The following is a 25,571-nucleotide window of genomic DNA, read 5'->3' as shown; positions in this document are numbered from 1 at the left end:
TCATGATCAAGGAAACCATACAAGGCCACCCAAGAAGCTTTCAGAGAGATATATCTAACACCCTTTGGGAATATTGAAGAGCATCAAAAGAATGTATTAATATTTCCCCTTTATATAATTACCTGGAGATTTCATAGGACTTTTGGGAAGATTGACTAACATCCAAAGAATTTACTAAGAATTCATATTATCCTTATTTTATAAGAAAGAGGCCATTCTCACATCAAATATATATTTTCCCTCTATACATTTACCTAGAGTTTTCATAACAGATGCACCAAGGATAAAAAATAGTTTGATTAAACCTTTTGAAGTAAGAATAAGAGAGAGAGGAAGGCTAGAAACAAAAGTTTCTTGCCCATCAATTCTAGGTTAAAATATAGTTGGTCTATGATCCCTGAAGAACAATTTTGAAGTAGGACATTTGGTGTTGATATTGGACCAATCCCATAAACCCAAAAGCAAGCATCCTAAATTTGCAACTTTTTGGTTGGGCTTGTTGTCCTTTGAGATAAATCTAGGTCAATTAGTTATGCTAAAGAATCTATAATGTTTTTTTGTTTTGAATGGTTGGATGACCAATGAACAATTTATAAATGGGTGCTTCAAACTTAGATAGATTTCCAAGTAAAATAAAAGGTTATTCTTTAACTACACATAGTTAATTTGATTTTAATGCGGTGGAAAAGTAGACCATGGAGAAGTATAATTCATTTAATATTCAAACTGAATGCTTAACCAATTATAAGAAGAAATTAAGAAAACAATGTTTTCTTAATCAACAAAATATAATTAAATTGTTACAGATATCTGATGTAATTTATAATTAAAGAGGAACTTACAATTAAAAACAATTCCGTAAATTATTCTCTTTTTATAAACACAATTTCATAGGGGATTCAAAATGAGACTAAATCTCAGTTAAATTTTGAATTGGATAGCTGTAAAAGACTTAATTTATATGAAGAAAACATGGTGAATGAATAAGAAGAAATATAACTCACTCAAAGACAAACCATATGAGATAAATACATAATCCTTTATTATTCCAAAAAAATGCTCCAACTTAGTACAAATATGCTTGATAGCTTGTTCAAGGGTTCAACCCATAATAACTCAAAGAAGGAGTTATTTATACAAAAATTTGAAAAAGGTATACATTCTGTTGGAACTATATACCAAAATAGGACAAAATTACAAAAATTGAACAATTTTATAGGAACCGAGAAACTACTGAACAGGTGGCTCTATCTTTTGGGAATCTATTGATGAGCTGGCCTAAAAAAGCTGATGAGCTATCATACTATTAGGACAAAAAATTACTCAATTGTTTCATACAATTGATTCCATATTTGTTCACTTGGGATTTCCAAATTCACCATCTTTCTAAATGTTTCATCCACTTCTGTATACCTCTCAAAATTTGGCTTGGTGAGGAATAAATGTATAATTTCATGCTTGATGGTCAGATCAAGCTCCAAGGCTTCCAAAAAAGCCTTCCATGTTATTTGTCCTCTGATTCCTACAAAAGTGGTTCTATCTACTACAATATTATACAATTCCTTGCAATAATATTATAATTTGATTAACTTATCATTTACATCTACCAATCCTAGTAGTCCCTTTTGATTTAACACATTAAAATTTGAACTAAACCTTTGGACAACAATATCCAAGGTTTGACCTTTTGTTTCTAGCTGGTTAATCAAATTCATCTTTTGTAAGACCTTCTTAATCTCTAAAATGGTAGATGTTTAGTCAGAAATATTTATTCGTTCCGGTTTTTTTATACTTTTTGAATTTAAGACATTGATCATATCTGTGGCTTCTGCTGGCTTGGTCTTCAAAGTTTCTTTCTATTCTTCTATCACTGCTCTGCATCTGGTGATGAGTTCTTGTTGTTCAAAAATAATGTGTATGGATGGTCATACATTTGTCATATATTGGCTAATGTGTGTCCAAATATATTCCTTAGCATGGGCCAAAGTATCTACCATTAGGGTCTCACTTTCAAAATTTTCGATCTTAAGTTCCAACTTATGGGACTTTTGCATCTCCTGCACATACAAAGTATCATTATTTACTTTTTGCAATTCTAAGATTTGGAACTTTTGTAGTAACTTCTCATTTTCTTGTTTCTGTATGACCAATTCTTGTGATAATCTTGTTGGATCAGTTGTTAATGATGTAGACTCAATGGTTGTTGATGATGAACTAGGATCTATACCTACAACTGCTATTAGGATTGTTGTAACTAGAACCATAGCAAGTTGTGTTGCTTCTTTCTCCTTTAGTAACTCTTCAATCTACTCTTCCATTTTATTTAGCTTTATATTTTGCTCAATGATAAGCTTGATCATGTCCTCCTTTTGTTGTTCATTTTTTGTTATGTTCTTTGTTAGAGGATCTTTTGTAGAAGGCAGCTTCAAATTTTTTTTGAGCGCAAAAATACCTACATGTTTCTTTTTGAGGAGTAAATCTACAACATTTACATCTATGGGATCATATCCTGCTTCAATTACAAAGTCCTCCAATGCCTTTATCATGTTATCTTTGGCTAAGGAAGAAATATTTTCTAACTTGAGCTGACACTGAACATTGGTGATCTGAAATGATCATATGTTAAACTAAATGCCATCAGTGAACCAAATGTTAACTTAAATTTCTTTAACCATGAGAACTGATAGAAAAGGAATGAATTGAAGACATAATTAAAACACAAGCAAGATGTAGACAGAAGTGAAAAGAAAAAGAACACAATGATACCACACAACAAGATTGATTACAGAGTTCATCCCTGATGGACTATGTCTTATTAGGATTGAATCCGAGGAGGTATATTACACAGAAAATTAACTAGTTTGATTGTGCACACAGGCACTTCTGGTCATTGTCACAAGAAATCTCTCTAGATTAGATTTCCAGCACCTATCACGGTTCCCAATTCCGACTCCGGATGCTCCTGTTACACTGAAAACAAAATAGCCTATATCCTCCATAGTTTGCATACAAAACTAAAAACCACTCCCCCCTCTCTTCAAAGCACCAATTTGGATTTATAGCCCTCTAGATACACTCTAAATCCTTCATGCTGAGTTTAGGAGTGGATAGGCTAAATTTAGGGTCCATATCCTTTGGTCTCGTCATTGAATGACACCTAGTGATAGGTTTACATGGTGGTTTGTATTAAAATAGCCCAAAACTCAACTTAAAAACCAAAAATACCAAAGTTTAGTTCTTCGAACTGTTGGCGGTCAGGTTGACTATGCAGAGTTGGTTGGCTACCCATGTGAATAGGCTATGGTCTAGCTAAAAAGGCCATGGTGACCATTAGTCCCAGTGTTTCTGGCTACTGACGCGGTTGTCTAACTCCACATGTGACAACTACTTCCGACGGTTACGATGGATTCTCTACGCAGTCAGATTAACAGTTGCCATAACCCCGATGGCTTACCATTCACATGCCCACTGTTATGGTCTCGTTGTGGTGAACCCTACAGTTTCAAAGCCCTGACGGCTTACTTGCCTCTTTTCACATTGTAGACCACGGTTGATCTCCGTTGCGGTTTAGGCTGACGATTTAGGCCTATTATATATGTATATTGTAATGTTTTTAAATGTTTATGTGTTTGTAATGTATTTACATGGCCCAAGAGGGCTTAATATTTAGGATTAATGTATTTTAATACATGAATTTAGGTTTTAGGTTTTTATACTTAGGTTAAGTGTTAGGTTTTAGGTGTTTAGAGTCAGTCCTTTTGACTTTTTCACTTGATCACAAGAAACTTTTTTTATAACAATTTTCACAATGTGACATAAAAATCCATAAGACGACCTGTTCCATCTTTGACAACCAAACCCCGGTGGAACTGAAGACAACCATATGTTGATAACTAGGTACATGTCCTTCGAACACCATGAAAACCATTGACATCACCAGAAAACCGGAACCGTAAACATCACTGTCAAAGCTGAAGACACCAGACACTGAATGTTGACGATGAATAATGGTGAAGTTGATAAATTTCAAGACCTCATCAACTATGATCATTTGAAGACCATTTCGACTTTGAACCACTGAAGGCTCTTCTCATGCTGGACTGACAAGATCCTTCGAGATAAATTGGATAGGGCAATCCTAAGCTTGGAAAAAGACATAGCTATAGTTGTTATGGTAGAAAACAACATTTCACCACTCTTTCTGTGCATATCCATCTAGTCAATTAGATGAATTTGAATGGTATCAAATGAAAAAATAGTCTTTTTATAATCTGATGGAGACTTAGGAAATGGAATTTGGGCTTGTAAGAAAGCCATTTTCATTCTGCCTTTCTCACTGCCAAAAGTAGAAAGAAGCCTATGCAAGGAAGTTGAGTTTTGTTTCCAGAATTTGTTGTATACATTAGACTTAAAATTCTCACTCTTCTATTTAATCTCAACTAACATTGAGAAGATGTTTTGATAATCTGAGCAACTGGTTCCTATGGACTGAATGATTTCTAAAGGCTCCCTAGAAGTGAAGTTGTAGGAGGAGTTGTTGAAAACCTAGTTGTAGGAGGTGTTGTTGAAACACTAACTCTTGCTGATATAGAAACTTCTGAATCTCTAAGATCAATTATTACTGGTTTATTTTTTTTTCTATTGATGTGGCCAAGCCAACCTTTGGCTTCTTCTATTGAAAAACAAATCCTTTTATGGTCTCCTCAGTAGATAAATTCTCCTCTCTCATCGTTTTCTATTGCTTGCGCTGAGAAACTGAAGTCTGTTCAGTGGGGGTGGATACAACCTATTCATCTGCCTCCTGAAGTGTCCCATCAACCCACAACTCTTGATTCATGAAATTTTCTATTTCTGGTCTTGGAGCATGATTATAAGGAGTCATTTTAATTTAGCTCTCAAGGCAGAAATAATACCAAAAGGGTCATAAGACCATGTAAATCTAGGCTGGGAATTCATCTTCTTTAATAATGTATTTGCCTCAACACCACCTGATCTAGTGTTGCAAATGAATGATCCAATATTTTCCTTGATCTTGAATTGAGATTTCCTTTTTCCTAACACAAAGTGTAGGTCATCCATGTTGATCATCTGCCTAATATATTCTAGAGAAAAGATTCTCATAGGAACATACTTGGGCAACTTATATGGTGCAAGCTCACAACCATATACCCTTATCTCTATATAGTTTTGGTATAAATACCAGTCACTAGTTTTAGTCTGCTCACTTAAGTGTAAAATCCTCTTAATTTCATCTCTAATCCTTGGCTTTTTCTGACTGTTGAGAATTTGTGCCACTGGATGTATGAATGTATCTATAAAATCAGAAAATGAAGAACTCGTAGAAGTTGTCCTAACTATTTTGGTCCAATGAATCACTGATTGATTCACTCCTGTTCATCCTATTTGCTGAGATTGATAGGAAAAAGATCTCCCTTCTAAAAAAGAAACACGTGAATAATTATAGAGCTATAGTTGAACACTCCCTATACAGTAAAATTCATGATTTTTTCATGTATATTATCAGCCTAAAATTGGTTGTAGTTATACATGAATGTTGGTTACTGATCTTTGTTGAATATGGAAAGGAATCCAAGGATGGTTTCATCAATAGACTGGTCATCTAGATATCCTAACAAGTAGGAAAGGAGAGAAATACATTGTCAGGAGGCTTCAAGAAACATGAAAGATGAGTAGGGTGGATATTTTTTTTGTAATTCTACATCCTCAGGTAAAAAAAATTCAAATATTTTGGCTCTTTGTGGAAAGATTAACTTATGGTATAGATCCATAAGTGTTGCTAGTAAAAAATGTTGGAATTATGATACAAGTGTTGTCCTTGATGGCAACTCACTCAGAGGTATGATACAGGTGTTGTCCTTGGTGGCAACTCAATCAGATGACAGATCATAGTACAACAGGTCAAGAGAGAGGTATACACAGGATAACCTTGATGAAAGTGCATATACACGCGGGTGAGCAGAACAAAAGGTGCGTATACGTACACACGCAAGTTCACAGAAGGAAAGGCGCGTACATGTTGGAAACCTAAGTTTTGGTCCGTGGTATTTGGTCCATGGTATTTTGGTATTGGTCCATGGTATTTGGTCCAATGTGTTGACCCCAAGTATTGGGTCCAAGGTATTGGTTCTACATGGTTTTGGACCATGGTATTGAGAAAGGCCTAAATTTATATAAGGAGAAGATCATTAGGCCAAGGGTGGTTCAAGTGCAAGTGATGAATATCTAATGAAGTGTGAGATCTAGTATGCTGGTTATGGATTTGTGATGCTTTGCTTGATCTGAATCAAGGAGGCACCTATGCGGTTGACAAAGGTTGATGGACTGGGATCATGAAGACTAAAGTGCATTATCATTATATGGTATGATCATGAATAGATCTGAATACTGATGCATGTCTTATCCTTTATATCTATGTTCGGGGTGTATCTTAAGTTGAAATAGTAGCGAAGGTATAAGTAATTATTTTCAGATCTGTACGCGGGTTATCTCTGGTGAAAAGGCGTATACACGCTAGTTTGACACGATCAAGTAGCATATACATACGAGTTTCGATATTTCAAGTTGTTGTTGGTTCTAGTGGTTGTTGTAGAGTTTTGGGCTCTGGTCTGTGTTCTGGTAACTGTGTTTTGAAGACAGGGTTTCAGTGATTCTGTATTGGGTGATTCAGAGATTGATGATGCAGGTATAGTTGATGATTGTATTGCAGTGGTGATTGTTTTGTATTTATGGATCCAGTCTAAAAATTTATGAAACGTGGTCCCTGGAAGAAAAGAGAAGGTTGTATCCTTCTATAGGTCAGCACCTATGTACTAGTACCTCAGCTAGTACAAGAGCTAAGGGGGTTGTAGCTCCCTTCTAGGAGAACCTTGAGAATGAGAGAAGGTTGTTTCCTTCTGTAGGTAGCAGCCTGCATACTGGTATAAGACTACACCAATACAGAAACATTGTAGAAATAAGTTTCCTATTAAAAGAAGATAGAGACGAATTGCAGCAGGTGATTTTCACCCACATTGGGTTTCCACCTTACATCTTGGTGTTCATGTGTGTTGCTTATGTGTGATGATCTATTATATTTTACTACTCCTGTTTACTGTTCATATGGTTAATAATGTTCTGATGCACTCATTAAGGATCAACTAACTGAATCATAAGTTTACTAGATACACGCTTGTTGCATTACACACAGTTGCCTATACATGCGGTTTGCCTTAACTAAAGTAGCATATATGAATCTGAATATGGAAATGAAAAAGTTATATTGATTTGATAATATGAATTCACCCCCCCCCAGTATTATTTCCAACAATTGGTACCAGAGCAGGTCCTTTTGAAGAAGCTTGATCGCTTGAAGGAAGATCCATCAGAATGGGTAATCAAGAAAGAGAGGTGTCCATCAGGCCACCAATCTTTGATGGAAGCAACTTTGTCTACTGGAAGATAAGAACCACAGCATATCTACAATCACTTGGAATGGATGTTTGGGGAATCGTGGAAGGAGGATATACATATCCATCAGCAATTCCTACAGATACAACAGAGAGAAAGCAATATGAACTCAATGCCAAAGCTATTACTGTCTTATTGGGAAGTTTGTCACAATCAGAATTTGTCAAGGTCATGCAGTTCAAATCAGCCAAAGAAATATGGGAAAAAATCATTCTGAGCTATGAAGGTGATGATCAGGTAAAATGTGCAAAGCTTCAAACTCTCAGAATACGGTATGAAACTCTTAAGATGCATAGTAATGAAATCATAGCTAATTACTTCTTGCGTATAGATGAGATTGTCAATTGTATGAGGAATCTGGGTGAAGAAATTAAGGAATGTGTCTTAGTTGAAAAGGTTTTGAGATCATTGTCTGTTAAATTTGAATCCAAAGTGTCTGCCATAGAAGAAAAGGAGGATCTACAGAAAATCACTATGACGCAGCTTCACGGAATCTTAACTGCTTTTGAGATGAGAAAAGGAGAGCCATCAAATATGAGAGAAGACACATTTGAAGTATCAGCAAATGGAAAAGAAAAACTCAATGAATGAGGATACATTTCAGAAGAAGAATATGAGGTAAATTTTGTCAAGAATCTTGAACGAGGATCTGGAAGGTTCAAAGGTAAGCTACCTTTCAAATGCTTTTCATGTGGTAGAGTTGGTCACTACACTGCTAGATGTCCTCACAACAAAGGAAAGATATCTGAAGAAGGTAATAGAAGTTATTATACTCATGATAAAAGTAATGAATCATCCAATAGTGATGAAGACATTAGAATTCTCATGGCCTATGAAAATAAGGACGTAGAAACAGAAGAAGTTACCAGATTAAAAGAACAGTTGGAGTCAGTAACCAGAGTAAGGGAGCAGCTGCAGGATGTAGTAAAAGATCAGAGCATAACAATTCAGAGACTTGAATCGAAGATCCTCTCTCTAAAAGAAGATCTTGAAGAACAAGAACATGAAGTGTTCGAATTAAGGCAACAACTGGAAGAAGGAAGAAAAGCAGAAGAAAACATAAGGAAGCAGTATCTGGGAAAGGAAGAACAACATCAGGTTGAGGTAAATATCTTAAAAGGTAAATTAGAAGAAAAAGATAAATTGTTACGATTTCAAGATAGCAATAATATTTTGGATGATATTCTTAATATTCAAAGATCCCCTACTATCAAAACTAGTCTTCGTTTTTATGAAACTGTTGAAGGTGAATCTAGCTCACAAGGTGAGGAAAGGAATTCTAATACAAAATCTAAAATGATCAATGAAGCGATAAGTGGTAAAACCCAGCAACAACCAAGGAAAGAAATTTTTCAAAGAAGATCGTTTCCTCCTAACTATGGAAGTGATAGTCGGTTATTTCCTCAAATGAATAATGTTGTAAGTTATGTATGTCATAACTTTGGACATATTGAAGCCAGATGCAGAAACAAAATGGGTCAAGACCATCACACAGAAAGATCATCACGATCCAGGTACTTCAAGGGATATTGTTTTGCCTGTAATATGTTTGGTCACAAATCCATTGACTACTATAGGAGGAATATGAAACATGTAAGATGTTATGCATGTAACAAGTTTGGACACAAAGCAAAGGAATGCAGGAGAAAAATTCAAACTCCAAAAAAAGAGGATCATACATCATCACAATTCCAGGTACTGAAGAAGACAAAATTAGAGACAGAAAGATGTGGCATAACTCAGTTAGCTGACATAACAGACACAGGGGAAACTGAAAGTATAGACCTTCAGTTTTCCAATTTTCATACGCAGATATTATGAAGAAAAGTCACATATATACGCGAGTTGGAGGCTGTCGAGTCACATATATGGAGCTCTGAAGAAAAAGTAGCAAAATAAACTCAGGAAATGGTTCGGTCATGGTATATGATGGATGGAACAGGCTCAGGGGGAGCATATACTTCAAATAATGCATTGTTGGCATTATGGTTAGAAGTTCTTGGTGATGATGCTTATGTGGCTAAATGATACATCTTGTTGGTTGATCAAAAGAATGGTATTGCAGGTTACAGGACTAGATGTTGATGCTTACGGTGCAGATCATATATGGTGTATGATAGTGGCTGATGACTATCATGGTATTGAATAGATTGCTGGTCTTTTGTTATAAATACCTTGCATGTGCTCAGGGGGAGCATGGACGGATTGGTACATCTTAGCATGTACAAAGGGGGAGCTCCATTAGAGATCGCAGTAGGTACTAAGGGGGAGTATGGATAGCAGAATGTATATCAAGGAAGAGAATATCTTGGTCCGCCCTTTGCCCTTGATGTCAAAGGGGGAGAGTGACTTGGAGTGGTGGTTTCCATCAAGTCCAAAGGGGGAGATTGTTGGCATTATGATACATGTGTTGTCCTTGATGGCAACTCACTCAGAGGTATGATACAGGTGTTGTCCTTGGTGGCAACTCAATCAGATGACATATCATAGTACAGCAGGTCAAGAGAGAAGTATACGCAAGATAACCTTGATGAAAGTGTGTATACACACGGGTGAGCAGAAAAAAAGGCACGTATACGTACACACATAGGTTCATAGAACAAAAGGTGCGTACATGTTGGAAAACTAAGTTTTGGTCCGTGGTATTTGGTCTGTGGTATTTGGTCCATGGTATTTTGGTATTGGTCCATGGTATTTGTGTTATAGACATTTTTGGGCACTACAACCCCAAGCATAAATTTCCATAAACCAAGGCTCCTAAATCCATAAAAGTGTTGTTCCAACCCCTAAATGGACAAGGTAAACTGATTACAGCTTCTCCCAGAAGTTCTCCATGAAAAACTACTCAAAACTGGATCATTTCACCTGCTCCATAGGCAAAGTGCGTTGCATCTCACCTAAGTACACACAGTGGGTGCGTTGCATTTCAAAAAGCCCTTCTATGGGGTGCGATGGGCAAGAAGAGACAAATGGCAGTGTCAATCCGTGAGGTGGAGAAGCATGGAATCTTCCAGAAACTTCTCCTGTGACACTTGCCTCTCTGAATTCGACCAAGGATGAGTAAGAGATCATCAATCTCCAAGTGGAAGAAAGAACTATCAGAGGGAAGACACTAATCAAATCACAAGCTGACTCATCTCCCTTACAGACATCTATATATGGATCCCTCATCCCAGATATCCAGAGGCTGGAATTTTGCATCTTGTAAGGAATTTCTATTAGTTTCTTGAGACAACATGATAGTGTTAGGTGATCTAAGCTTTTCATGAGGTGAAGAAGGGCTTACTTGCTGAGAGGATGATGCTGGGTCAGAACAACTGGTTGTAACTCTCTTGGCTCTTTCTTGATTATCAATAAAGCTATTCAAGTTTTCCTCCACACTCTTGTGTCATTTATGTTTTATGCATTTGTATGGTCAATTTACATCTGATCCTAGATTTTTTATGATAATAGATCCATGTTCTCGTATAGTGTTATGATGCTTTGATTCTATAGGTACTCTGTGAAGCTGGCTATACAAGAGAGCGAATAGCAAAGGACTATCAGGAGAGAGAGAAATCGAGCAAGGAACCAAGCGCAAGACAGAGGTTGGTCTCCTTTATTCTTCCCTTATCTATCTTTCATAAAGGAAAACGAAATTAGCTTTAATTTGTTTGTTTCTAAGGTAGCTACCAGCCTTAGTGGGATTAGCAGTTCTGCATAGACACTTTTCCTCGTAACGAAATGGTGACTCCGCTGGGGAGTGACAAGGTTGTTTGTTTATCTACATTTGTTTACTTTATAAACTTACAGACAGAGCCTGAAGTTGAGCCAGGTAGCCTTCGAACTGCATTTGCTATGCAAATGCAAAGTAGATAAATGTCGCTTCAGTCAATCTCTGGGTTTTGTTTATAAATTAAACAATTTATTTACAAACTCTCTAATCACCCTTGTGGTGGCTCTAGTAACATCCTTAGATCTACCCCTGTGATTGATTTACTGATTACCACTTGCTTGGCCAAAATCCCTGAACTGAACTGCAAACTGTGACCTGGAACCGAAGAAAAGTCTCGTCCCTGGTCCAGCGCACTGTCTTTTCTGTGAATCTCAAATTCAGCACACTTCCCGAGTGTAGAAGGCGCGCTGCATTTCAAATTCACTGTGTTACAGGTGCACTGATCAGACTAGGCATTGTTTCTAAATTTTGGTTTCTGTGTTCACTCTTTTCAGATCTATTCAAGAATTTTGCTACCTGTAATCAGTACAGCTCTGTTTGAAACCCCTTTCCTTGCTGTTATTTTGCCTCCATTGTGCAAAGAACTGTAAATGTTTTTATGTATTTGTTGAGTCATTTTCAGTTCTCCTTTACAAAAAAGTAACGTAATTATATTGTCATTTCTTGATTTGAAAGTGTCGCAAGTGTCGTTTTCAGTCATAGAAGAGAGTTTGATTGCTCTTGATAGTCGATTACCCTGTTACTATTGTATTTGATCAGGATTAGTAGTTTTTCTAGTGTCGAAAGCAAGTTTTCATTTCCAAATCGCAAAGTGTTGTCATTGTCTTCATTTTGATTTTGAAAAGAAGCTTGGTAGTAATTGTCGCTTTGAAAGATAATTCAGATTTGCGCATTAGCTTTCTTTTTATCATTCACATATTAAGAAGGCTAAGAACAAATACATGCATGTGCATTTGCATTTAGACAGTTTGATTGGTTTGATTTAGGACAGTACATATAGTGTGTGCTCTATGCTCTTTGTTGAAAGAACACTGTCTCTCTTTCCTTAGTAGCTAGGATTTTCATTGCACAAAGAAGATAAAAAGATTGTTTATCATCTTAGATTGAATTTTAGGAATTGTACATATACATCATGCGGTGAACCTGAAAGGCAAATTTCTTAAGCAAGATCAACTATAAAATAAATTTAATGAATCTAACAATGCTTTGGAACCTAACGCACAACATCTAGAAGTCTAGGCTAGAGACGTATTCCAGCGTCGTAAAGCGTGGTAACTGTTGTGTTCACTGTTGGTTGGGTGGTTCCTCCACTTTGAGACGATAAGTGCCAGTACGGACTTGTGCTCCCACTTACCGTTGAGTATATTTTGGGAGACCATAATAGGCTTAATCCTTTATCCATAGGAAGCCATGTCTGTCGCCCTATCGATCGCAATGCGCTGAGCACAACATTCGGGAAGATTGACTATCGTACCGTAAAAAGTATCCTGCAGTTTTGCGATTGGTTTGGTAATCCTTCTGCCTAGATTTCCAAAGCAGTCCCTTTCATTCCTTTTCAGGCTCCTTAATGGAAAAGGTCCTTCTGAGCACTTGTCACTTCAGGCTCATTAAAAATCGAAGGCGACTAGAGTCATCTTTTGTTTTTTCTCGACTCTTTAAAATTGAAAAAACAAGTTGTGTCAAAGCGTCTAAAATTTATTTTAAACGAAATAATCATCACCTTTCCTACGTTGGTCTTAGGTTGAGAAAATGGAGTCCACCAACAAAGGAGCTCCCCTTGGAGGAAATCCTAGTCCCTTCTCCTCTCGGGGAGATGTTGGTGCACCCCATATGGCCACATTGTTGCTTCCAAGATTGACAATCAGCTTGCCCGTATGGCTTTTATCAACCTCCGTCGTTCAGAACACCACAATTCCTGAACAATCGAGTCAGCAACTAGACAATTCCGGAGTTACCCCCCAACCCTCTACTTCGTCCATTCTTCCTCTCCTCCTTCCTCTTCACCTGATGAGGCTGGTAAAGCCAAAAATCAAGTACCTAAGAAGAAGAAGGAAAAGAAGAAGAGAGAGAAGAAGAAGAAGGAGCCAAAGGCGAAAAGGGGCAACCAAGCGTCGTCTCGTGAAAATCCACACACTGCACCGACCAGGCCTAAATCGCCATGTGTCATTTGCAAAGGAGACCACTATCATAGAGATTCTCCTTGCATCCCTTGGATCTTAAGGGACTGGTCTCCTTGTTTGCACAACCCGGTGTCGTCAACCTCTGATGATCATGTTGAAAACACACCGTCGACTAGTGAAAGTGAAGCCCCTGGACAAAAAGGAAAGTGAAAATTTCCTTGTAAACTGTGTGAAGGTGATCACGCTGTCCACCGTTGTCCCTTCTTAGATGAGGCTAAAAGAGTTTTGGATGATCGTCTGGTTTCACCGTTACGACTTCCTCCTGGATATAAGAAACTCTTGCCGAGTTCGTCACTAGTTGAAAATCTGGCTGACCCGCCCAGGTGGTCTGCTGAAGCATCTATCATTGAAGGTAAACCATCTGAACCCATACCAGATGAAAGTCAAAAGGTCGAGATGGCAGTTGACCCGGTCTTTCCTTCAGAGGTTCCATCTTCAGATGATACAGTCACCGAAGAGAACAAGGATGACACCGTCCAAATTCTTTTCGTAAACACAGACTCCGATGAACATGGGGGCAATTTACCCATTCCTTTATCGCAGGAAGGAAGTTCGTCAGATTCGTACCCGGCCGTCTATTCGGTCCCACCTCCAAGCAACCTGGTTGTCTCCTTCAACTGGAATCAACTAGGCAGACCCCATTTACCGGCTAGTGTACCATTCCGAATCATTGCTCAAATATATAGAATGGTTACGGCTGGTACCATCATAGATGAAGGGGCTTCTATGAGTATCCTTTCCTCGACTACTTGGAAAGTGCTTGGTTTGCCATCGCTTTTGCCTGAGATGAGAAATCTAACAGGATTTGACAAAGGAACCAGTCGACCGTTAGATATCCTTCCCAATGTGCCCATAACATTGAGAGGGAAAACCATTCAAATGAATGTAATGGTAGTCCAAGGACCCCTGGATTATAATCTACTCCTTGTACGAGACTATATTTATTGCATGGGAGCCATTGTCTCATCACTCTTTAGAGTAATGTGTTTTCCGCACGAAGGAAGAGTGGTCAAGCTCGTAGACCAACTTTGATTTCCCGATTCACACATCACAAATAGTAATATACCATCCCTGAATGATCTTTTCACGCAAGGAATGTCTCATCAATCCCCAATCCATCCACCTGATGAGCACGAGTGATTCAGGGGACATGACTGAAACCCAAGGGGCATGCACCTTGGTATACTTCGGTAGGAAAACTTCAGGTGTAGGATAGGTTTCTGCGAGAGATATATGACTAGTCTGACACTCCCGTCCATGATTGGAAAAGGGGGTTGGAATGGAATAAGATTCCCTTGTCAAAGTTATGTGGGTGGAGGCGTCTATTCCACTCACCCTTGTCTATTTCGGTAGGCATTGCTGAAGAAATGTTTTGTTTGCGGTGTAGATAAAACAATCTTTGGTAACCTGAAAGATGTAAACCTTTCCCGATAAAACAAATGTTTTGTCGGTAGATTTAAGGGTAACCTTGAAACTCTATTTTATACTTGGGGGCATGCAAAACTTTTGGCGTGCAAGAGAAGAGCGACCATTTGTTTTTTTTAAATTTGTAGGTCCTCTAACCCTTTAAAGTCGTAGGATTGGTCATTTCCTAACTTGCATAAAGAAAGGATGTGGGGCAAAGATTTGAAAAATTGTCGTTTTTATATCTGAGACATCCTTATTATGCGACTGGATTAATCGAGAAGTTTTAACACGGACTTCATGCTCGTTAAAAAGTAAACATAAGCAATGAGCAAATGTTTCCCCCAGTGTTTAAGCTCATTAAAAAATGAACCAATTTCTGGTAAATAACCATCGTGAATGTAGTACTTCAGCCTTTAAAGCCTTGGTCGTGTTCTCATCATCACCTCCACTCTGTATTGGCCGATCATTAACCTCCATTTGATTGTTTACCCCTTTTGAGGAATAGCTGCGAAGAGTGATCCTGTAAGCCATCCTTGTAACACTGTCGTGATTGGGAAATTCCAAACCTTACCTGGAATCAGCTGCTACACAAATTTATCACTCGTTCCTCAAATAACGAGTCTCCTTTAAGCTCTTTTCAACTGACTCGTAAAATATGAAAAGATTTCCAAGCCATTGGCCTCTCTAGCTCGTTAAAGTGACCCGAAGTGCTATCCGTCCTCTAGATTTTAATCTTTTTGGACCTGAGGGAGTATTACACAAAAAGATCGAGTGCTTGTTTTGTTCGGCTCGTTAAAAGTATCGAAAATTCATCCCTTCTGTATTTTTTTATACTTTTTCGGACCTAAGGGATTAGATGACGAAAAAGGATTTTTGGAGTTTCCTTTACGTCCCTTTTCAGACCCTCTAAAATTGAAAAGGACCGAGTTATCTTTGTCGTTAAACTCGTTAAAACCTAATAGTGACAAACTTGTCCATAGCAGACAAGAACGAGTTTCACTATCGCTAGGCTCGTTAAAACATAGCGATGGGTTTTCCCGAAGGGAAAATTATAGAACAAGCATATGTTATCCTCCTCAAGCTTGACAAAAATAAAGAGGTACTGGTTAGCAATGACTGGGGAAAATTGGGAAGAAAACTTGAAGAAACTTTGTTGGTAGCAAGTTGCTCTTAAACATGACACTTTCACTTCGCATCCAAGTCGGGTTGGGTTGTTTCATTCACCGGCCACATCACCATGGTCACATCACACCATCCACATTTGGGGTTAATGCTACCAATCCATCATGTCAGTGTCGCCGATATGTTCAAGATAAGTCACTCAGAGAATTCACCTGTGTCTCACCCGCTGCAATACATTTACGCTCCATTCTTTCATGACCGCCACCCTGAACCTTATATCACCAGATCGTTTTCACCTCCATTAAAATCATTTGCTCTGTTCCGTGTCATTGAGGTGGGATTCATTAAGGCCCTCCTATGACGGATCGCTTCTTGTCGACATCAACTCATTATCCAAGAAGTCGATCTAGGAACACCCCTTTCAGTACTTTGAAGCTTGCATGCCTCAATGGCAAGTTTCTCACTTCTGGCGATAGGTTTACATCAATGACCTTCGACCGAAATATTTTGCGTGGTGTTCGATGCCAAGTACTTTATTCACACTACGTGAATTGTACTACAGTACCTTGAGGATCATTATCCTTATCGGTGATTCCTCTCATGCCTGTTAACAGCTTACATCATTGGCTGGTAATCAGGCGATGTCTTTCCATGTTCGACTCCAGAACATCTCTCACATGGATCGACTTGTACTTTGAGTGAAGATCGAACGAGATTGAAGACCCCAGATCTAGTTTCATCCATCCGGGCTGCGATATATATTCAGGAAAATAAAGACATCAAATGTACATCATTGTTGCACAGATAATCATCCAATCTAAGGGATGATGTCTCTACCAGAATCATCAGTCTACACTCAAAAGATTGTCTGTCCTATGTACATGAAAATGAATTTATAAAGCTGAGCATTGGAATGCCCGACTCAGCTAGATCATGAAAATATTATCAAGATAATGTATTGTATTGTATCTTATTACAGGTCTCCTTCCAGCTTGAAAGAACTTCGGATCCTCATGATATAGCATTTCACCTGACATCAAAAATGATTAACGACCTCATGCTTTAGGGGGCAACTGTTATAGACACTTTTGGGCACTACAACTCCAAGCATAAATTTCCATAAACCAAGGGCTCCTAAATCCCTAAAAGTGTTGTTCCAACCCCTAAATGAACAAGGTCAACTGATTACAACTTCTCCTAGAAGTTCTCCATGAAAAACTACTCAGAACTGGTCAAAATTGGATCATTTCACCTGCTACATAGGCAAATTGCGTTGCATCTTACCTAAGTACACATAGTGGGTGCATTTCATTTCAAAAAACCCCTCTATGGGGTGCGATGGGAGAGAAGGGACAAATGGCAGTGTCAATCTGCGAGGTGGAGAAGCATGGAATCTTCCAGAAACTTCTCCTGTGACACTTGCCTCTCTGAATTCGACCAAGGATGAGTAAGAGATCATCAATCTCCAAGTGGAAGCAAGAAATATTAGAGGGAAGACACTAATCAAATCACAAGCTAACTCATCTCTCTTACAGACATCTATATATGGATCCCTCATCCCAGAGATCCAGAGGCTGGAATTTTGCATCTTGTAAGGAATTGTTGTTAGTTTATTGAGGCAACATCATAGTGTTGGGTGATCTAAGCTTTTCATGAGGTGAAGAAGGGCTTACTTGCTGAGAGGATGATGCTGGGTCAGAACAACTGGTTGTAACTCTCTTGGATCTTTCTTGATTATCAATAAAGCTATTCAAGTTTTCCTCCATACTCTTGTGTGATTTATGTTTTATGCATTTGTATGGTCAATTTACATTTGATCCTAGATTGTTTATGATAATAGATCCATGTTCTCGTATAGTGTTATGCTGCTTTGATTCTGCAGGTACTCTGTGAAGCTGGGTATACAAGAGAGCGAGTAGCAAAGGACTATCAAGAGAGAGAGGAATCGAGCAAGGAACCAAGCGCAAGATAGAGGTTGGTCTCCTTTATTCTTCCCTTATCTATCTTTCATAAAGGAAAACGAAAGTAGCTTTACTTTGTTTGTTTCTGAGGTAGCTACTAGCCTTAGTGGGATTAGCAGTTCTACATAGACACTTTTCCCTGTAACAATTTGGTCTGATGTGTTGACCCTAGGTATTGGGTCCAAGGTATTGGTTCTACATGGTTTTGGACCATGGTATTGAGAAAGGCATAAACTATATAAGGAGAAGATCATTAGGCCAAGGGTGGTGCAAGTGCAAGTGATGAATATCTGATGAAGTGTGAGATCTAGTATGTTGGTTATGGGTTTGTGATGCTTTGCTCGATTTGAATCAAGGAGGCACCTATGCGGTTGAAAAAGGTTAATGGATCGGGATCATGAAGACTAAAGTGCATTATCATTATATGGTATGATCATGAATAGATCTAAATATTGAGGCATGTCTTATCCTTTATATCTATGTTCTGGGTATATCTGAAGTTGAAATAGCAACGAAGGTATAAGTAATTATTTTCAGATCTGTACACAGGTTATCTCTAGTGAAAAGGCGTATACACTCTGGTTCGACACGATCAAGTAGCATATACATTATGAGTTTTGATATTTCAGATTGATGTTGGTTCTAGTGGTTGTTGCAGAGTTCTGCGCTCTGGTTTGTGTTATTTATTTTTCATCCATATCCTAACTTAACATTTTGAATTTTATTTTTGACAAATATACTACCCTATGAGAACCAAACAATGTTATAACGTTGGCTCCAGCTGGGGACTGCTTCCCCCCTGTGGGATGCAGAGAACAAGCATATCTAAGAGCCTTCTCCTTGGGCTATATAGTCTTTGCTGAAACAATTACACACTTAAAATTTTTCAAAATGAATTGAACTCTTTGTATATTCACTAATGATGAATGAATGGATGAAAATCTAATACTGAATATAATGTTTCAGATATTTCCCATTGACTGTAAATGAGGAATACTGTCCTTCCAAATTCTGTAGGATGAATGTATTATTTCCTTTGACTTCTGTAATGCTAAATGGACCAAACTAAAGGTTGTCAAATTTTGGATGCCTTCCTTTATCCTCCCTCCTTGTATCCCATCTAAGCACCAAGTCTCCTTTCTTGAAATTTATTTCTTTGGCCTTTCTGTCAAACAACTCTTTCATCTTGTTTTGATATTTCCTTAGCGTGTACTGAATTTCATCCATGTCCTCATTTAACTTAATGATTTGATTAATCCTCCTTGATAAATCATCTTTTTCTTCATAATATTCCTGAAGGAATATCATAACTGGTAAAGCTAAATGAGTGGGAAAAACTACTTCCTTGCCATAGACTAATTGGAAAGGAGACTTGCCTATGGACCTCTTGGGAGAAACTCTGTTTGCCCAAATTTCATGGATCAGGTGACTGTCCCAACTCTTTTTATGGTCTTCAAGAGTCTTCTTAATGAAATTATCCAAGCTCTTGTTGGAGGAATCTGCTAGCCCATTACGCTATGGATAGTATGGTGTAGAATGATGTAACAAAATTGAATAATATTGACATAAATAAATCATTTTAACACTGCTAAAATTTGTTGCATTGTCTGTAACAATCTGTTGAGGAAATCCAAATCTTGATAAAATATTTTCCTCAAGGAATTTAGTTACAACAATATTAGTTGCATTTTTAATAGGTGTAGCCTCTACCCTTTTGGTAAAATAGTATGTAGCAGTTAGAATCTATCTATGTTGATTACCTAATTATGGATCAATATTCCCTATGAAGTCCAACCCCCATTGTAGAAAAGGTTCCTGAACCAATATTGGAACAAGAGGGAGTGTTGACAGCTTTTGTTTCCCTGCAAATATTTGACATTGTTTGCAACTTTTAACTCTTTCTCCAACTTCTTTAAACAATGTGGGCTAGTAGAAACCCGCCTTTAAAATTTGGTAAGTTGTTTCTCTCCAGGCATAGTGTCCTCCACAAAATCCTGCATGGATCTGATCTATAGTTCACTCTGTTTCATTTTCAGTCAAATAGAGAAGAAGGATATTGAGAGGATCCTTCCAATATAGATTACCATTGATAATATAATATTTAACTTCTTTAAGCTTCAGGGCTTTACACTGCTTCAAGTCAAGTTCAGCTAGACATTGAAAATCTCTAAGAAACTGCACAATATCAAAATACCAATTAGAGAGTAGATATTTCTAATCTATATGAATGAGAATGGTTTGATTTGAAGAAGGAGGTTCTTTTGGATTTTCTCCTTCTTCATTTAGGGAAGGTTCTTGTGGGTTCTTCTGAGATGAAAGTTCAGAAATGAAATTTATTCCCAATACTTTGCAATTGGATTCAGCCAGCAATTTGGCTAAACATTGACCTTTCACTACCTTTGTGGTCTTGATCTCAAGATCAAATTCAAGAATTTTCGCAATCCATCTCCCTCTTCTTCCATCAATATCAGGTAGGATCAAAACAGTTTTGACAATATGATTAGGGATAGAGGTTGTAATGTGTGAATGCAAAACATAGGTTCTGAAGGCTTTGAGGGCTTGGATTAAAGAATAAGATTGCTTTTAAATAATATCATATTTAAGCTCAACAGCCCTCATAAATTTACTAAAGAAGTCTATGGGCTGGTCATCACCATTTATATTCTTCTGTAAAATTACAACTGCTAAGGTTGTCTCTTATACAAAAGAAAATATGCTAAAAGGGAGGAGTGATAAGGACTAGGTAATGTAGGGGCTTCAAATATAGCCTTTTTAATCTGATCAAAATCCTGCCTGGTAAAAACTATCCATTTCAATTCATTAGTCTTATTTAACATATCAGTTATGTCTTTTACTATCTTTGCATAATTAGGGATAAACCTTTTGAGAAAATTAATAGGAAGGTTTGTATCTCCTTCTTGTTTCTAGGCAAAGACGGAGTTTGAATAGCTGAAAATCTCTTTGGATCAATGAAAACTCCTTCCTTGGAGATAATATGCCCTAGTAATTTCCCTTCCTTCACAACAAATAAATACTTCTTTGGATTTATGGATATGCCATATTTTCTACACCTGTCAAAAACCTTTCTCAAGTGTTTTAAAAGATTTTCATCGGAATCAGAGAAAACAATTAAATCATCTAGATAAATGACAGTGAATTCAAATGTCTTAACAAAAAATGCTAGATCCATGGCTCTCTTAAAAGTGGCTTCATCGTCTGTTAGCCCAAATGGCATCCTGGCATACATGAATTTCCCCGGGGAGTAGTAAAAGCAGTTTTGTCTTGGTCAGCTTGACTCACCATAATCTCTTTGTAACGAGAAAATCCATCTAGCATAGAAATCCTATTTTCACCTAAAACTTTCTGAAGTAGATGATTCATTTTGGGAAATGGGTAGTTATCCTTTAAAGAAGACTTGTTCAGATTTGAGAAGTCTACACATAACCTAATTTCACCATTTTTCTTTCTAACAGGAACTAGCCACCCAGTCAGAATACCTCAAAGGTACTACGATATGAGCATCAAGAAACTTTTTAAGTTCTTTCTCAATGGTTGGAAGAAGTATGGGATTGATTCCTCCTAATTTTCGTTGGAAGGGTTGCTTTTGGTTTTAAAGGAATTTTGTGCTCAATCAAGGATGTATCATAAGTTTTTAACTCAGCATAAGACAAGGAAAAAAACATCTTTATAATTTGTAAGAAGATTCAAATATTTCTTTTTAACATCTAAAGACAAATATGATGATACTTTGACATTTTCAACTTCATCTAAAGTCCCAGTATTGCATTTTTCAATTTCTTCTTCAGGTGAATTAGGCAAGGGGTTTTTGGAAACATCATAATTATCAAATAGGTTTTCCAATGGAACTAATCCTTTGGGAATAAAATTTCTAGATAACTAAATGATGTCATGATCAAGAATTTTAGGACAAAATGAAGTTTCTGAGCTCTGTTGATTTGATTCTTGGACATATTTTTGATCTTCTTCAATTTGCATATTTGAAAATTCATCAATGACTTGAAGAAAATATTTTAATTTCCCATCATCCTCAAAAATCTACTAGTGTTTAGGGTTATCGGGAATTTATGGTTTGTACTTAACTTGAATCTGATATTCCAAAAATACTAGCTCAAGGATTTTGAAATAGCTTGTTGAAACAACAATAGAATCAGCATACATATTCTCATCCCTGGGTATAGGAGTTATGTTAAATCCTTGAAATAAATTTTCAATTGTATCCCAAACTTCATTTCTATAAGATCTGAGCCTTGGGGTGCTTTTCTTGACACATGTTTCTAACTTGCTTGACTATTAGCTCAGAATCATAAAAGACACTCAAATTTTGAACCTTTAGACTCTTAGCTAGTTCAATACTAAGAAGAAAAGCCTCATACTCAGCCACATTATTGGTGACTTCAAATTCAAGTTTACATGACTGAGTAATATTTTCTTTATTTGGTGATATTAAAACAATCCTTGCTCCTACTCCTTCCTTTGAGCAAGAGCCATCAAAATAAAGTTTCCAGATATTTGATTTTACAATTTTAGGTTTGGAAACTGTATTTTCGATGGAAAGTTGAGAGTTTGATGAATTTTGCAATGATAACTGAAAGCAACCAAAATCCTGATCTACTGCATAGATGGGGTGATTTTTTGCTTGATCATACCTGCAAACAATATGGAGGAATCTAAATTCCCTATATAACCTTAAATGTTCACCTCCATAGACTGGAATAGTAGCAAAGGACATGTCCATTTGAAGTGATCCTCCAAGTTTAGCACAACATGATCTAGACAAGAGAATACCAAATTTGGTAGGAATATCAGTGACAACTGTGTCTAAGACTATACTCTTAATAGGTATTTGGGTTAAGGTGACAACTAGGTCTTTGATCAGTCCTAGGCATGGTACTTTTTGTGAATCAAAGGTGTAGAGGTCATGAAAGGAAAAAGTAACTTCTAACTGGAGCTGGTCCATAATTACGTTTGGCATAAGGATATGAGAATCTCCAGAGTCCAACATGTAGTTATACAAGAGAAAATCATGGGCCTTTAAAGTTACATAAAAGGGTGGAATGATCTCATCAATCATATCAGAACTAGGGCCAAAAACTACTAAGGGTTTTTCATCTCGTAAACTAATAATATCTCCCTCAACATCTACGCTAGAGGACTGTATCCATTTAGACACTTGATTTTTATAACCAGGGTTATTGGAAAGTTCAGCTAAAGGGATAGGAATCTTCACTCTTTCCAATTCTGTCTCAATATTAAAATTTGTCAAAATGGTTTTATCATATGAAAAGGTTTCAGTAGATGACTATGTACTTTGAGGTGTTGGATTTTGTGTAGGGATAGATTTTATTGCAGGTTCAATGATAGTTGTAGATTTTGGAGGTCTACTTGGGCCTAATCTAGGTCTTACATCATACCTCTTATTTAACTCTGTAATCAAAAATTCAGAAAATGCTTGATATTTGGAAAGTTGATCATCTCCTTGCTCTTGTTCAAAATAATGAGGGGAAGGAGCAAGCACTATTTTTATTTGTATTGTTGAAGAATCAAGATAATTGATATCTTCAGTAATTAAAGGAACTACATCCTGAGGCTGTTGATCATCAATCAACAAAGGTGGTTGAGTTTTTTGATCAGAACCTGGTCTCTAGAGGATCTGCATTTGAGGAGCTCTTTGAAATTGAGTTGAGCTTGAGGCCTAACAAAATTTTATTGAGTATTTCTATGTTTTTCTTCAATTTTAGAAATCCTATTGGAAAGGTTTCTAAGTAAATATGTAATTTCATCAATTTTCTGATCTTCAAGTTTAGATTTGGAAGAACATGAGTCATCAATACTAGCTTTTAGTTTTCTTTCTTCTTTCTTTGCATTAGATTTAAGTTTGCTAGAAGCAGACCTATTAGCTTCAACCTCTATAGCATTTGTCTACATATATTCTAATGTATTGGGTACTCTTTCACTTAGTATGACTACAAAGTCATCTTTCTCTTAGTATGACTACAAAGTCATCTTCAAATTCTTTGGAAAATCTAACTTTTGCAGCTGCTACTGGTGGATTACAATCAGTAGACATTTTATGAGAGTTTATTAAATCTCTTGATAAATTCAGCCACTGGTTCACCACGGTTTCTCTTCAATTCTTCAATTCAGTAAGAAAGTAGACATGATCCTTCTTTAACCCCCATTGGTTCTTAAAGATAGTTATGATCTCATTCCATGTTCTAATAGAGCCAGGGCTAAGTTGTCGAAACCAGATCCTAACAATTCCTTCTAAATAGTGCACAAATAATCTCATATAAAAATTATGTTCTATGTACATATTATCTACAAAATTTAAGAAAGTAGCTACATGATCTTCTACTAAAGGACCCATTTCACCATTGAATCTTTGTAGATTCTTTAGATATCCATCAGGAAAATTTGCCAAGTTTTGAGGAAGGACTAAAGCATCATATCTTTCTTGTACAATAGGTTGAAAAACCATAGTGGAAGGTGGAGTCTGGGGTGGTTGAGTAGATCATGAAGAAGAAGAGGAAGATGATGAAGATGACAGCGAAGAAGAAGAATCAATGGAGGTATTAGTGTGTGGAGGAGAGAAAGAAGGAGGAGAGCTCCTTGAGCATTTCAAAGGGGTTTTAATAACCAACTTCTGAAATCCTGATGGGAAGTATTCCTTATTTTCAAACAAAGGATTTGAATAGACAGAGAATGTCTCTTGAAGATTAGTGGAAGTTGATGGAATAGAACAAGGAGTTGGACAGATGAAATCTATAGCCTTAAATTCAGATAAATGCAAACCCAATTCTTCCTGAGATGAAAGTGATTTTATAGGAATGGATGGCACTTGAATTCAGATAAATGTAAACCCAATTCTTCCTTAGATGAAAGTGATTTTATAGGAATGGATGGCACTTGATATGAATCAAGTGATTGGATTAAAAAATCTCATGGAAAATCTACTCCTTTTGAATGGAGTTTAGAAACCCGAGGAGGTAGTTCAATCCAATAAGGATTAGATGGAACAAATGGAAAAGGATATATAGATGTTATATCTTTAGGGTGTAATGCTGAAGAAGAAGGAGAAGTTTGAAGTCTTCTCCTTAAAGAGGCTCCCCTAATAAGTCTCTCTGGATCTGGTAGAGGGTTAACAAACTTATAATCAAAGCGTGATCTAGTATGCTTAAAAGGATCTAGGTTGAAACAGTGGAATCGCAAAGTGAAAGTTTTTGACCTATATCTAATCCATTATTCGCCTTAAAGGAAAGAGAAAAATCATTGCCCCAGGGAAAATAAATCTTTCAATCCTTCACTCCCCGGCAACAATGCCAATATGATGTTGTCCTTTGAGATAACTCTAGGTCAATTAGTTATGCCAAAGCATCTATAATGTTTTTTTGAATCCTTCACTCCCTGGAAACAACACCAATATGATGTTTTCCTTTGAGATAACTCTAGGTCAATTAGTTATGCCAAAGCATCTATAATGTTTTGTTGTTTTGAATGGTTGGATGACCAATAAACAATTTATAAATAGGTGCTTCAAACTTAGATAGATTTCCAAGTAAAATAAAAGGTTGTCCTTTAACTACACAATGTTAATTTGATTTTAATGGGGTGGAAAATTAGAGCATGGAGAAGTATAATTAATTTAATATTCAAATTGAATACTTAACCAATTATAAGAAGAAATTAAGAAAACAGTTT

Source organism: Pinus tabuliformis, chromosome X (assembly GCF_031772625.1).
Source record: "Pinus tabuliformis cultivar Carrire ecotype Pingquan chromosome X, CPIR1, whole genome shotgun sequence".
In the NCBI taxonomy this organism is placed as follows: Eukaryota; Viridiplantae; Streptophyta; class Pinopsida; order Pinales; family Pinaceae; genus Pinus; species Pinus tabuliformis.
This window is presented reverse-complemented; position numbering follows the sequence as displayed.